This window comes from Phoca vitulina, unplaced genomic scaffold (assembly GCF_004348235.1).
Source record: "Phoca vitulina isolate PV1807 unplaced genomic scaffold, GSC_HSeal_1.0 scaffold71, whole genome shotgun sequence".
NCBI classification, from domain to species: Eukaryota; Metazoa; Chordata; class Mammalia; order Carnivora; family Phocidae; genus Phoca; species Phoca vitulina.
Genome location: NW_022589774.1, coordinates 5,841,593 through 5,856,088, shown reverse-complemented (window position 1 = coordinate 5,856,088; position 14,496 = coordinate 5,841,593). Strand labels below are relative to the sequence as shown.

The window sequence follows — 14,496 nt, the reverse complement described above, 5'->3', positions numbered from 1 at the left end:
GCGATCTATTCTAAAGAAAGAGAAAAGCGGCTGGTCAGATGTACTTTATATGGGCTTTTATTTTTTATTTTTATTTTTTTTGTTATATGGGCTTTTAAATTGATAATGCGTGGTTTTTTTTTTTTAATTTAGAAGTAAAATTATTTAAATTAAAATGAGGCCACAGACTTAGCGCTAAATCTTGGTGTGTTTGTGTGTGTGTGTTTTGTTTGGGCCATGGAACACTCAGCAGCATTTCCAACATTCATTTTGATTCCAAAGGCAGCGTGAAAACAGTCCTCTCCCCAAGACATCCTGGCTTTATCACTGAGCTTCCTCCATAGGCATGCCATCTGCCTGGAGGAGTATACGTTCATTCAAGTTCAGACCCAGGAAAGACCTCAGAGATGAAGCAATTCAACCAAACTCTGACCTCCATGTCACACTCCACTTAAAAAATAAACTTAGGCCTAGGGGTGAAGTGGCTTGTTCCGGGTCATGTGGCTGGTCAGAGGCAGAACCAGAATTGTATGGCTACATGCAAACTTTACTCTTCTAACACCCCAACTGTCTCGGCATGCTGTGCTTGGAGTTCAGTATCACAGAGTGACAATATACAAATGCCACATCTTTTCCTCTAAGGCCCCAAAGGCCTCTCATCTGTATTCCTTTGAGAGCCTGCAGGTATTTCCTTACTTATGATTTTAATCCTATTTTGGTCAAATTTTGAAGAATTTAAGAGCTTGTGTTTTGGGGCCGGAGTAGGATCTATTATCCTATTATTTCACAAGCTGTGGGACCCTTGGTAAGACAGGTGATTTCTTCAGTCCTCACTTTTCTCATCTAGGAAATGGGATAATAATACAGGTGCACATAAAAAGTGCTTTCAATGCTTCCCGGAGCACAGCAAAGCATTCGGCATTTTTTTTTTTTTTTTGGAAATCCAGCAAGTCCATACTGAAGCTATCCAGCTATGTCCTTGAAAGTTTGAGAAACTGACGTTTAATTCTCTGCAGCCTCTTCCTTCCATCCCTGTGGGGCCTTCTCGACTTCTTTATTGTTCTGGAGGTTGGCAGATACTTGGAGAAGTCAGAGTCACCACAAACTGGTACATGATGGGCACAACAGGTTTTGCTTTTTGGTTCCCAGTTCTCTTCCCCAAGAGATCCGGATTTTTGTATGAGTTGTGAGACACAGAAGTCATTTGGAACATCTTCTGTGACAATGACTTCAAGGACCTTTTTCAACCTAATAAAGGTTGAAAGAACTGGGTTGTCAGTCTTGGTTGGATAACAGACCCCTAAGACAGGTTTTTGGCCACGCGAAGGACCACGGAGAAACAGAAAATATTAGGAAAACGATTTTACAGCTACAGAAACCAAGGCTTTCAGGGGCTGGGATACTCCTCAATCATCCCTTCGGTCACGGGCAGGGCAGGTCCTAAACCCAGGTTCCCTCGTCTGGCTGGGTGCTTTTTCCATCACGCAGCTGCGTCGCCCTAACTCCACCTCTGAAAGTGCTAAGGAAGTTCCCTCCCAGTGCCCACCCAGGCAGGGTGGAGCGAGGCTGCGGCACGGAAAGAACCGGGGAAACGACATCTTCCAGCTCCCAGCACACAGAAACTGCTTTTGCGATCGCGGGCGCTGGGGGAGTCCTGGGGGGTGGGGTTAAGAACCCCAGATCCAGGACGCAGAGACTCCTTGTGTCCCGGAGAGAGAACCCTGGGATTGCCTTCTCGGGGAAGTCACCTTACTTTCTCCTGGGCTGTCTCCCCTCCGTGCAGTGGCTGCCTGGGGTCGTCCGGCTCCGAGGGTTTCCCCCAAATGAGACGGACTGTCCTTGCCCACGGCCGGAGCGGGCCAGTCGCGGCCTCTGCCCTGCCCCTGCGGTTTTCGAAGTGGGATTTTTTCCTTCCCGCCCCCCTCCCTGCCCCGCCGGGAGCGGCGCTAGGTCGTGCCGGCTGTGGTCGCTTTTCCTCCTCCACTCCCACGTCTCTGACTCCAGGGAGTCTCACCCGTCCTCCCTCCTCAGCCCTCACCTTTAAACATTTCCCAAAGCCACTGCACCGAAAGTGCGCGACTTCTCCCGGGCCTGCACACGGAGCTCCTGCCGCCCGGCATTCCTCGGATTCCAGCGCTGTGACGTCCCCAAGGCCGGCGCGCCTCCAGCCCGGGAGCTCGGGCTCCAAGTTTCGGCGCTCCCCCGCGCAGACGCCCCCCCCGGCCCCCCCCCCCCCCCCCCGCTCCCCGGCCGCCCAGCCGCGCGCGCCTCCCGGGCGCATTCCTCCCCGCCCCCGGCCGCGCGCCCCGCGCTCCCTCCGCCTCCGGCCCCCCGCGCCGCCGCCCGGCCCGGGGGTGGGGGAGCCGCGGCCGCCGGCGCCTGCTCCGTCCCCTCCCATCGCACGGCCCCTTCCTCCCTCCTCTCCCGGCCGCTCGCATTTCCTGCCGCCCGGGCTCTCGCGGCCCGGGAAAGTTCTGCCCAACTTTTTCTCCCCCAGGCGAGCGGGCGCGGCGGGCGCAGTCCCGGGGCAGGTTGCCGCGCGGCTTCTCGCTCCGCTGCCGGCCCTCCCGGCTCAGGTCCTCGGGGAGCCGCAGACACCCAGTGGCCGCGGGCGGCCCCTCCTCTCCCAGCTCACCCATCCTCCCGGGCCTCCTGGCCCCGGCCCCCCTCCGGCGGGACAACCCCGTGCTGAGGTGGTTCTCCTTTTCTCCTTGTCGGTGCGCCGGGATCGCAGCGGAAACCTCCCTCCCCTTTCGCCTCCTCCGGCTCCTTCCCTCCGCCCCTCCTCCGCCAGCCACTGGAATCAATTCCTTAGGGAATTGGGGCTCCGCCGCCGCCGCCGCCGCGGAGGACAGCCTTTCCGCGCGGGACTCCAGGGCACCGACGGGGCCATGTAAGCAGGTAAGCGCCGTCTGCGGCGGGGGAGTCGGGCGGGAGGTTGGGGGCCGCCTCGGCGCTCCGGGCGCCCGGCCGAGGACTGGGGCCAACGCTGGCAGCGCCAGCTTGCGATCGGCGGCCCGGGACGCTGGCAGAGCGGCGGGCGCGCGAGGTGGCCGGGCCGCGGGCGCTCTCGGTCCGGGGGGGAGCTGCTCGACGTGAAGCGCACGTCCTGTTTGGGTGGTTAAGGTGGAAGGTGAGCGCTGTCCGGAGAGTTTGCGGGGAAACCCACCCCGCGCCCCCTCCTCCCGGTTCCCCCCTGCTCTTGGGGAACCGAGCGAGGGCCTGGAAAGGGCAGCCGGAGATACCCAAGCGGTGAGGGCAGAGGAGGAGAGAACAGACGTTGCTGCTGTTCCAGCGGGAGAGGAACGCTGCTCCCCGACACCCCTCTTCCCACCGCCTCCCCGCGGGGACAGGATCTTGGGAAGGAGAGAAGTTCTTATGCCCTCCCACTAGGCCCCAGCCATGCCACCAGACTTCTGGCCTTCCTGGCCCTACTTGGGTGGTCGGGCTGGCTCATAGGGAAAACCTGTGACCGCATAATTTCAGAACAGATCTCCACCTCAGACTTTCAGAGTTGTGAGTATTAACGAGTTCTGAGGGTGTTGTTAATACGCCCGTCCTTTCTCCCTGGCATGATCCCTAAATCTGGGTTTTGAATACTTGTTAAGCGGGTTTTACACCTTTTTGAGGGAGTAGTGAGGTAGCGGCGCCCCTACCTAGCATTCCCTTCCACTTCCTTCAGTTCCTGTCACCCCCAACCCCACCTACAATTCAAAGAGATCGTGGGGTTTGCGCTTCAGTCTGTCCAGGAACTGGCTGTTGCAGGCTCTTTGTGAAGGTGAGGAATCTCTAGACTGCAGGCTGAATATACGGTTACAGAGTTCCACCAATGTGTTAATTTCTTAAACTGGATTGGTTCACCCATTCATTCAACAAACCTGGTATTGAGCTTCTACTCTGTGCTAGGAAAACAGGATACAAAGACACTTAAACAAGCTCTAACTGCAGCCTCCTGGAGGAAACCCACAGGCTGATCATGAATTACAGCATAGTGAGGGAGAAGTGCTGTGAGAGGCAGGGAAGGCTTGGTTCTGGAGGTGAGGGGTAAGGTGTGCCCTGAGTTTATAGGGCTAAGGGAGTGCTTACCTGCAGGAGTGATTAGGAGAGTGCATTCCAGGTAGAAGAAACAGCTTGTGCAAAATGAGAGTCATCCAAAAAAAAAAAAAACGAGCTCAAAAAGCTAGCTATTTGGGGTATGATAGATCGATGATAGATAGATACCAGAAATTAAGCTAGAAGCATATTACCCACTTATGAGCACCAGGTGTTTCCAGAGGAGCACAGGTCTCTCTTTTTGGACACACCTCCATGCCTGATGCTGTTTCTACAAGCAGCAGTTGTGTGACCATCGAAATTTTAATTGGCACTAATTGGCCCATGCCTGTTTTCATTAGAATGCACTTGATTCCCTTTGAAAGAGGCACTTGACAGCAGTTGGCCATAATACTGCAGCATTCCAGAACCTCGCATTAAAGTTGCTTATCTTTTGGTGACGGGGTTAAAAGCTTGTGCCGTGGAAATGATAGCCTTAGTGAGTGGGAGCTGCGCAGCGTGATGCTCCTTTGCCTAATCCACATGGGTGGCCACGATGTGCAGAACGAGTCCACGGACGGGTCAGTGTGTTTGTTACTGTTTTTTCTACGTTTAAACGTCGTTATTGCTTTCGTAAGGTTGTGAGGATTACTTTTCCTCCCTCTGAAACTTGATAAAAACAGAATCTCTTGTTGTAGCCTGATGGTCCAGGATTCAGCAGATCCCGCCTAGAAAGGTTCCTTATCAGGCAGAAGCTTTCTGTATGTGGGTTGCCTTTCAAGGGTGCCTCTTCCCCAGGCTGAAGTGGGGTTGTAGTAGTATTCACAGTGGCTGAGTCCTGGCGGAGGTGGCAGAGGTCCAGCCTCCGTGAGCTTCAGGCCAGTACATGGGAGCAGAAAGAGTACAATGTGTGGTGTTTATCTAAGCCCCTACACAAACACCTTCTCTTATCTCAAGAACAGCCCCTTGACAGGAGTTTTATTGGAGGTATAGGCCCTGCATGAGAGGCATGGCTCAAGGGAAGCTCGTTCTGCTAATCCCCCTGCTTACCCAGCTTCCATCATTGGCTTAAACACAGTTATTATTCACACTTTAGTTATTCAGGTTTGTGCATACTGTGTGGGCCGGACAGCTGTCATGGGAAGAGAACAGTTAGACTCTTTTAATATGGAAGAACCTAAAGAATCCAGAGAAAAAGCAGAATTTTTAGGAGAATTTGTGTTTGGCCTGAATGGATGGACCAGGGGTCAAGAACTATGAGGATTTTTTTTTCCCCCTAATGTCCTCCCTCCTTATTAAGGGTTTCTGTTTTTTGCTCCAGGGAAGCAAACATAAACCCTTTGGTTGCACGGTGTAGCCCACCTGAGTTCCATATGCTTGTTCTTTTTCACCTGCTGTGCTGCATTTGAACTTCTTCGTCACCAAGGGCCTTGTAGAATTTGAACTCATTCTAAGCCTCAGAACTGTGCTGTGCACTTTGTTAGAGATAAGGCCAGGGGAAGAGATAAGATGAAATACTTAATTAGCCAATTAAATCATTACTGCTTGGGCCGAATCTAAAAGAACGAGGGAAAACAGGTTTTGGTAAAGAGGAGATGAAAACGAATGTTTGAAATAAGACTTTGTGATCTCCCCTTACTGATTTAATTTACCCTGCCCTGTCTGAGCCCCGTGGAGTGCTTCTGGAGCAGGCCAAGCGGGGTGTAGCAAGTTCTGCAACTTTCCTGTGTAGCATTGTGCTGGAGCAGGGGATCCAGCTTTGGGAGTTTGAAATGTAGCTAGGTTTGAATTCCAGCTCCACCACGTTTTCGCTGGGTAATGTTGGACAAACTTTGCAGTCCTTTGGAGTCTCAATTCTCTCATCTAGAAAGTGGGGCCCAGGAGCATCTAACTTGCCAGGATATCTGCGGAGAATTCAGTGGAATGCTGTATGTTACCCTCCCGACACAGAGCCTCGCACAGAGTAGGTGTTGGGTCAAGAATGGCTATTTATATGTTTGAGAAGCTATATGTGGCCATGAATGTGCTCTTTGTGTGGGTCATTTTTTTTTTCCAGCAGCCTAAATTCACATGCATTGCCAACATACACATAAAGCTTTGTCTTTGACCTTTTTTTTTTTTTTTTTGGTCTGTTGGCTCAAAGCAAACTTGTTGGCTGGCAGTTTTCATGTGGCCCCTCTATAGGAGGAGATTGAGAATTGCATGCTCAGCCGGTAGGGAAGCTTGGGGAGGAAAAGCCACTTAGAGAAGGGCAGAGAAAAGGATCCTTTGCCCTGTGCGCCACTTACTGTAACAAGGGTCTGGCGCTAATATAAAGATCCTTGTATTTCTAATGTTGGGATCCAGTTAATTAAAGAATGTTAAGAATAAATCTGTCTGCCTTTAGAAAGAATGCAGAAGGTAGCCAGTCTTCACAAAGGAGTGTCTTTGCAGCCTTGATTTCTTTCCTTCTTTGAAGCCCAAATATAGAGTCAACTGCAACACCTCTAGTGTAATGTCAGCCTCTGGTCTCTTGAACTTTAATGTTGCCTTTCATCTGAGAAGCCTCAAGTATTTGACAAACATTAACTCATTCATCTTCATATCACCCTCCCAACAGGAGGGATTGTTAGAAAAAGGGAACAGCTTGGAAAAAACGTCAGTAGAGCAGGTTCATAGTATGTAAGATGTGTTCTTGAAGAAGAACGGGTTCTTACAGCCAAGAATCCACAATGTGGACTGCATGCAGGCCAGGAGGTCATGATAGTGAGTACCCCTTGGAGAGGTTGGGGGGAGAAAGTATAGGAAAAATGCAGATCTGGCTGCGATTTTTGCACTGGGAGGGTGAGGAAGTCCCTGTTCCCCAGACCAGCCATGCCTTTGCCATATATTATGTACACACTGATTATGAAAATCTCTGAATTATTTATAATTCTGAATGGGAGGATATGAGGCAATGCTTGTAGATGAAGATTTAGAGTAGCTGGGGATAAAAGGTAATAGTGACTCCTTGTGGGCTGGGGGTGGTTATACGTCTAAGTTGGACTATAAATGGCAATTAACATTGTTTTAATTTCCTTTCTCTTTTGCTTGTTGGTTCTGTATTTCTTGGCTTGGTTTTGTTTTGCTCTCCCGTCAAGCTTTTGTTTGACTTGTCTTGTGGTCCTTGCTCCTGGAAAAAAACATATTGTGACCATTCTTAGATCAATTTCGTGTATAAAGTTTGATACGTGGGTGATTTAGCTTAGTTCCTTAGGGGACTAAATAAGGCCCGGCTCAAGGGTTTTGTCCTGAGCCTGGTCAATTAGCTTGACCCAGAGGCCTATCGCATATCCAGAGATCCTGTAACTCTAGGCAGCCATCCCCATAAATGCTTGATGTTGGGAGGTGTCTGATGAGAAAATGAGAAAGAGATTGGCCGGTGGTGTGGTGTCCTCTGACGAGCAGAACATCTTCTTCGCATTTGTGATGTTTGAAATTTTAGTACTGAACCATATACCTAAATTAGGAAGCTCTATTTCGTGGGCCACTGACTCGATCTAATTTGCCTTACAGATTTTTAGCTCACAGGGAAAACTCCCTCTGTGTTGAAAATTAGCAAAAGTTCCCAATGCTTTATCCTTTGCCTACACTCTACTTAGACTTACTGTCTTCAAGTCTTTGGAAATCCATTTCCTGGGAATTCTTTTTTTCATACTCCTTTGCATTCAAGTAATGGGGGGCAGTAGCTAAGGCAGTGGATCTGAAACTCTAGTGGGTATCAGAATCACCGAAGGGCTGTTAAAACACAGAGTGCTATTCTCCACGCCCACTCTGGCTTCAGAGTCAGTAGGCTTGGGGTGGGGTTTGGGAATTTGTGTTTCTAAGGAGCTCCCAGGTGATTCTAATAATCCTGGTCCTTGACCAACTACATTTTGAGAATCACAGAGCTAAGGAGTCCATCCGCCTCTGTCCTCAGGCTCTTATGGTAGTCACTTAAGGTTTTTACTACACTGGCTTGAATGATCCTGTTCCTGGTTAGTTTTAGAGCTCAGGAGAGGCCGGGAGTCGCTCACTCACTCAGCCCTCGTCAGGCCCATGAGAGCATGAACGACATGTTTCCATTTCAGTTGATCTGCTTGGTTATCATCGCCAATCCAGACCCCTCTGCTTGGTTCCAAACAGTTGGGTTTATCTGGTATTTCTGTCTGTTTGGGTCTCCAAATTCCGCCTGTCTCAAACTGAGCTCCCTAATTTCTTGCCACAAAATGTGCTGTTTCCATATTTCTTGTCTGAGTCAGTGACCCTGCCATCTGTTGAGTTAGCTGCTGAAACCAGGCACTTGGGGTTCTTTTCAACAAGTCATTCTCAGCACCCCTTAGCTTCTACCTGCAAACGTCAATCACGAAGCCTACCAGTTTTTAGACCCTCTAACATATCTTCAGTTTGCTCTGTACCCTCCATCCTCACTGCCTCTTGGGATTGTTCAAGAGCTTCAGAGGCTGCCTATCCTATATTCTTCATCTACTCTTTCCTCTCTCTGAGGTGGGTTTTTTTTTTTTTTTTAACAGTTTTTAATACTATTTAAATTCTTTTGATTCTTTTTTTTTTTTTTTTAAAGATTTTATTTATTTATTTGAGAGAGAGAGAATGAGAGAGAGAGCACATGAGAGGGGGGAGGGTCAGAGGGAGGAGCAGACTCCCTGCAGAGCAGGGAGCCCGATGCGGGACTCGATCCCGGGACTCCAGGATCATGACCTGAGCCGAAGGCAGTCGCTTAACCAACTGAGCCACCCAGGCGCCCTAAATTCTTTTGATTCTTATTACCTGTGTGATAAAGCTTCTTTAACCCCTGACTCCCTTCCCATTATCTACTGCTCTCTCTCTCCATGTTAGTGCCCTAACACTTGGTGGTGGTGAATTCTCCTGTCTCTGTTACACTCCCACCCAGACCGACCTGTCCCTTTTGCTACCTGTTTAGCCTCTGCACATTCAACTAAAGCTTCACCTTCCCTGACATTCCTTCCCACCACCAGTTAGGCATTCCTTTCTTTATAGTCCCAAAGCACTTTGCACTTACATGTTGGTGAGCTGTGTCTCATCTTACTATATGTTTATCTCCTTATCTCTTCTACTAAGTTAATAAGCCTTTCCACCAGTAATCACATTGGCTTGGTTCAGAATTAGAATTTCCACCCTGTACGGATGTTGGATGGCAGTAGCCGTGGCTTACATGTATCATTGCTGACTCTATCCCGATGCTTGTAGTGCTTGAAATGCTTTCATTAAATTTTTTAATGACCCTATGAAGTAGGTACAATTACTATTTCTAGTTTTCAAAGAATGGAATGGAGTTTTTATTATTTAGTCTCTAATAGGTTCAGTGCTCTGGGAAAATTACATCATGTTAATGACTGTATGTGATTTTTATTTATTTTTTATTTTTTTATTTTTATTTTTATTTTTTAAAGATTTTATTTATTTATTTGACAGAGAGAGACAGCTAGAAAGGGAACACAAGCAAGGGGAGCGGGTGAGGGAGAAGCAGGCTCCTGGCCGAGCAGGAAGCCCGATGTGGGGCCCGATCCCAGGGCTCTGGGATCATGACCTGAGCCGAAGACAGAGGCTTAACAACTGAGCCACCCAGGTGCCCCTGTATGTGATTTTTAAAAATTAAACAGGTATCGGTGCTATTTATTATACACATCTAATTTGTTCACTTAAGGAGATGGATCACATCCCTAAGCTGTTTTCTGAAGTTACTGATACTTTGGTTCTTAGTATTATTTTGCTTTACTTGGGAACTTTTAAAAATGTGATAATTTTTTCCCCTCACTTTTCAAACCTAGGGAACCTTGCAGATCAAGGGAGTGTACATATCACAGAAGGATTAAGTAGTAGGAACATTTGGAGGACAAAGGCATAAGACAAAATTGTTTTTACAGGTTTAGATACATTGATTAGAATATGGTTAACTTCCTTTCTATGCATTTTGTACCTTATATTAAAGAGGAAGAGGCAGAATTACTCATTCAACCTCTGGGTTACTTTTTTTTTTTTTTTTTTAAGATTTTATTTATTTATTTGAGAGAGAGAGCACAAGCAGGGGGAGCAGCAGAGGGAGAGGAAAAGCAGACTTCCCACTGAGCAGGGAACCTGAGGTGGGGCTCGATCCCAGGACCCTGAGATCATGACCTGAGCCGAAGACAGCCACTTAACAGACTGAGTCACCCAGGCGCCCCTGGGTTACTAGTTTTTAAAGTGAGAGGGAGACCCTCCATGACACTGTGTCCCAGCAGATTCGCCAGCCTGCCCTTCACCAAGACAGCCTGTTCTGCATATAGGACTATAATAAGCAGCAATGATATCATTGATGTTATCCCCCAAATCACAATATTGGCTGTTGCCATTATTTTACTTGGGATTAAGGCAGATTTCATGGTCATGAAAGTGAATTTATTATGAATTACGTGTACACACTATACACACTTCATCTTGATATTTAAGGTTCTCCGCAAATAATCCCCCATGTGGCCCTCTGATTTCTTCAGATTTATGTCCCCCAGGGTTCTGCCAAGCTGCAGCTGTTTCCTGAACAGGCCCAATAATTTTTTCCACCTCTAGTTATGCTGTTCCCCTGCCCAGGAATCCTCCCACTCAGCACTGCTTGTCAAAACTGTCCCTTGAGACCCACCTTAAATCCCACCTCTCTGGGCAGCCTTCCCCATTGTCACTCCCTGGTCAGGTCCTCCTGCCCCTTTGCTCCTGGCCCTTACCAGGTTGGGCTTTGTGCCCTGGCCGATCTGCCTCATTACCCTCACCGATGTCGGCCCGGGCCTGTCACCTACCGCACTTCTGTCCACATCCCGCCTCGGGCTTCACCGGCCATGGTTCATTCAGGTCTACCTCCTCCTTGCCCCACGAACGCCCTCCAAGGCGGAGGCTGCCCCTTCTCTCTTCATTATGACAGTCCTTCAGTGACGACAGCTCTCTCCACACCTTTTTGTCACCTGTCCCACTGCTTCCAGTGTGGAGGCCAGTCTACCCCCCACACGACAGAGTCTTGTTTTAAACACATCTGATATTTTCTCTCTCCTGCTCGGGATCTGTCTTGCCACCTTATATTGTTTGGAGACGCCTGTGTCTGTAGTAAAAGTATCAGCAAATGTCAGAAGGATAAACACCCAAATACAGGGGGTGGATGGGGGAAAGGGGGAGGTGAGGGCTGAGATGTGATGTGGTTTTATTGCTTTTTTTCCCCCAAGCTGGGTGGTGGGAACATACATGTTTACTATATTCTCCTGTAGTCTAAAATACCTAATTTAGGGGCGCCTGGGTGGCCCAGTGGGTTAAGCGTCTGCCTTCCGCTCAGGTCATGATCCCAGGGTCCTGGGATCGAGCCCCGCGTCGGGCTCCCTGCTCCGCGGGGAGTCTGCTTCTCCCTCTCCCTCCTCTCCAACTTGTGCTCTCTCTCTCTCTCTCTCCGAATAAATAAATAAAATCTTTAAAAAATAAAATACCTAATATAAAAAACACACAAAATGGTCCACGTTGAAATGCAGACTCCCTAGCGGAGCATTGGAGACTGCAGGCTCTTGTTCCCACCTAACCTGACTGGCACCCCTGCCTCTCTTAGCTCCCTGTCACCCTTCCGCAAACCTTTCTCACAGTTGAAATCTTGGGCGTCCACTCCTGCTGTTACTCTTCCCTTAAATTCTTTTTCACACCTGGTCACGTAATCCTCTCCGCCTCTGTTTTTTAACGTCTAGTATGATTTTTATGTCTTTTTTTTTTTTTTTAAAGATTTTATTTATTTATTTGAGAGAGAATGAGAGAGAGCACATGAGAGGGGGGAGGGTCAGAGGGAGAAGCAGACTCCCTGCCGAGCAGGGAGCCCAATGTGGGACTCGATCCAGGGACTCCAGGATCATGACCTGAGCCGAAGGCAGTCGCTTAACCAACTGAGCCACCCAGGCGCCCTGATTTTTATGTCTTTGTGGATGTTTTGTCTGACCTGTCCTTGTGATCCTTAGGAGAGTTCATTGTCACTTGATCTGCCTTGCTGTCTTACCTCACCCATTCTTTAGGAATATGCCTCACATTGTGTTCCATTCACTTGTTCCTCTACCTCTCCAAAGTGGTGAGCTCTTCCTGGGTGTGTTTTGTGATTTATTTATCTTTGGGGTCTTGGCACCTGCTGCAGAGTAAGATTGGGGGAATTGTTGAATACTAGAGGTCAGATTAATGTTTTTAATTGAAGTCATGTTTTATTTTATTTAAAAAAATGTTTTATTAAGATATTATTTATTTATTTGACAGAGGGAGACACAGCGAGAGAGGGAACACAAGCAGGGGGGTGGGAGAGGGAGAAGGAGGCTTCCCGCGGAGCAGGGAGCCCGATGCGGGGCTCGATCCCAGGACCCTGAGATCATGACCTGAGCCGAAGGCAGATGCTTAACGACTGAGCCACCCAGGCGCCCCATGTTTTCTTATTTTAAAGTATTTCTACCCCCCCCAAAAAAACAACCTTCAAAGCAAATTGAAGGGACTATCTCTTGGACTCAATATCTGAAACGTAGGCTGTAAATGAAATGGATTTACACATGGATTTCCTGAATCAAACCCAGTTGTTTTAACAAGAAATAATTTCTTCCACTTTTCCCATTTGCCTGCTGGTGGTGGGTGATGGTTTGCTGCTTTCAGGTGGTTTCCGTTTTTTTTAGCCCCTGGCCCCTCCCCCATCACCATGGAGCATGGTGGTGGTTTCTGCAGTGGCCTTGCAGGGGGCGTGTTGAGGCTGGGTTTGGAAGGCGATCTGGGCTATGAAGTGGTACCACTTGTTGTAAGGGTGACTTCTGCCATCAACACTTACTTGCTCCGGGATGGAGAAGTGACACCTCCATTTAGAGAAGAGGCAGCTGAGTTTATTTTCAGACGTGTCCCACTGCAGAGCTATAATAACCGTAATGAAGGAGGATTATGCTGTATTAGGTTTATGAAGGGTGTACTAGTCTGTTACCAGGGTCAGTGGTGACAGCTCAAGCCAGCAATTAGGTTTCATTAAAGATTCCAGCAGGCAATTAGCATTCACTTCTGCCCATGAAATCCTGTGATCTATTAAGCATATTCTTTTTCTTTATACATTTTGTAAAATGTGCTTTAGATGATAAAGGTACACATTTTTTTAGACATGCACAAGTCTGCAAATTATCATTTGAAAAATGGGGCAGACTTTTAGGCTCCCTGTGTTTAAATCCGTGAGTGACCCTAACAATCTGGGTAGATTGTCCTGTTTTAGAATCTGTACATTTTTAAATTTATAGATTGTTTTATTCAAAGGCAAGGAATTTCTTTTGGACTATGATATAATGATGTGATTTCGGAGGGAAAAATGTGTGACTGATATGACACGAATTAAAACTCGAAAATAATGAGATGACACCTACGGATCTTAATGATATTCTTTAGAAAATTATTGTTTTGCTTAAGTGGCATCTAAAAATAAAGGCTGGAAAGGATGAATTGTGCTCTGCTTCTGCTGAACAGCTGTTTGGTTGTTTTGAAAATGAGGCTTATTTTCCAAGGGCTAGGTTAGGTACAAGTGTGTATTTCATGTCCCTTCATCCTGATGAAAGCATTTAGGCATTTTAGCTTAGCTGCGAATATGAAGTGATGTTTACACTAAGTTATTCAAAGGAATTTCCCCCTCCTCCCTTCTTCCCCCTCCAGTCCTTTCTCTTCCCTTCTTTCTCCCTCCCTGTATAATAAATTGTCTTCATTTGGAGGCTTCTGATGGGTTAATTGCTATATATGTATTCAAGATTGATATATATAAGGGATGATAAAAGGGAGAAATGCACAGTGCACAGCACATTAGGCCAGAAACTCAGTGCAAGATCTGTAAAGAATGTCTGTTTCCCTGGAATAATTAGACTCTCTCCCTATCATGTGATTCTCAATTCATATTACTATTTTTCTCATTTGTAGACTGGTAAAATGATAATAATGGCTGAGCATAGCAGTTTGAAATCTGTGTACGTGAGTGTATTAAAGACTCCAAGAAGTCTTGCAGTAAACAAAAGTGTGTCAAAGCTGAATTCATTTTAGTAGGACCTGTTATTTTTATTTGATTTTATGGGACACATGTAATCTCAAGGGACACTGATATTATATGGAATACTTTCTAGAGAAAGTTTGGTTTAGAAGGTCCCTGGAATAGAGACGTCATGTTTGTTGTCCTTAAGAAACTCAACATAAATTGGAGAGTATAGTGACTTGGATTATTCAGATGGGTAGATATTAAAAATCTTCATTTGCAGACCAGACTCACTTTGTTGTTGTTTTGTTTTGTTTTGTTTTTAATTGGATTTTTCTTGGAAGGGTGGGGAGCACATAAGAGCAAATTTAAGGGGCGCCTGGGTGGCTCAGTTGGTTAAGCGGCTGTCTTTGGTTCAGGTCATTGTCCTGCGGTCCTGGGATCGACCTGCATTGGGCTCCCTGCTCAGCAGGGAGTCTGCTTCTCCCTCT

General features: G+C 47.5%; 2 protein-coding genes across 2 annotated transcripts in view; one reads left to right on the top strand and one right to left on the bottom strand.

Annotated features, from left to right (window-relative positions):
* CENPF (centromere protein F) overlaps nt 1-2,169 on the bottom strand; it is a 97,940-nt gene extending 95,771 nt beyond the window's left edge. Inside the window, exon 1 of the mRNA XM_032393171.1 lies at nt 2,018-2,169. The gene's annotated coding sequence lies outside the window, so the exon portion shown is untranslated. The remainder of the gene's footprint in view (nt 1-2,017) is intronic.
* Nucleotides 2,170-2,418: 249 nt separating this feature from the next.
* The window catches only part of PTPN14 (protein tyrosine phosphatase non-receptor type 14), a 179,094-nt gene continuing 167,016 nt past the window's right edge, over nt 2,419-14,496 (top strand). Inside the window, exon 1 of the mRNA XM_032393040.1 lies at nt 2,419-2,880. The gene's annotated coding sequence lies outside the window, so the exon portion shown is untranslated. The remainder of the gene's footprint in view (nt 2,881-14,496) is intronic.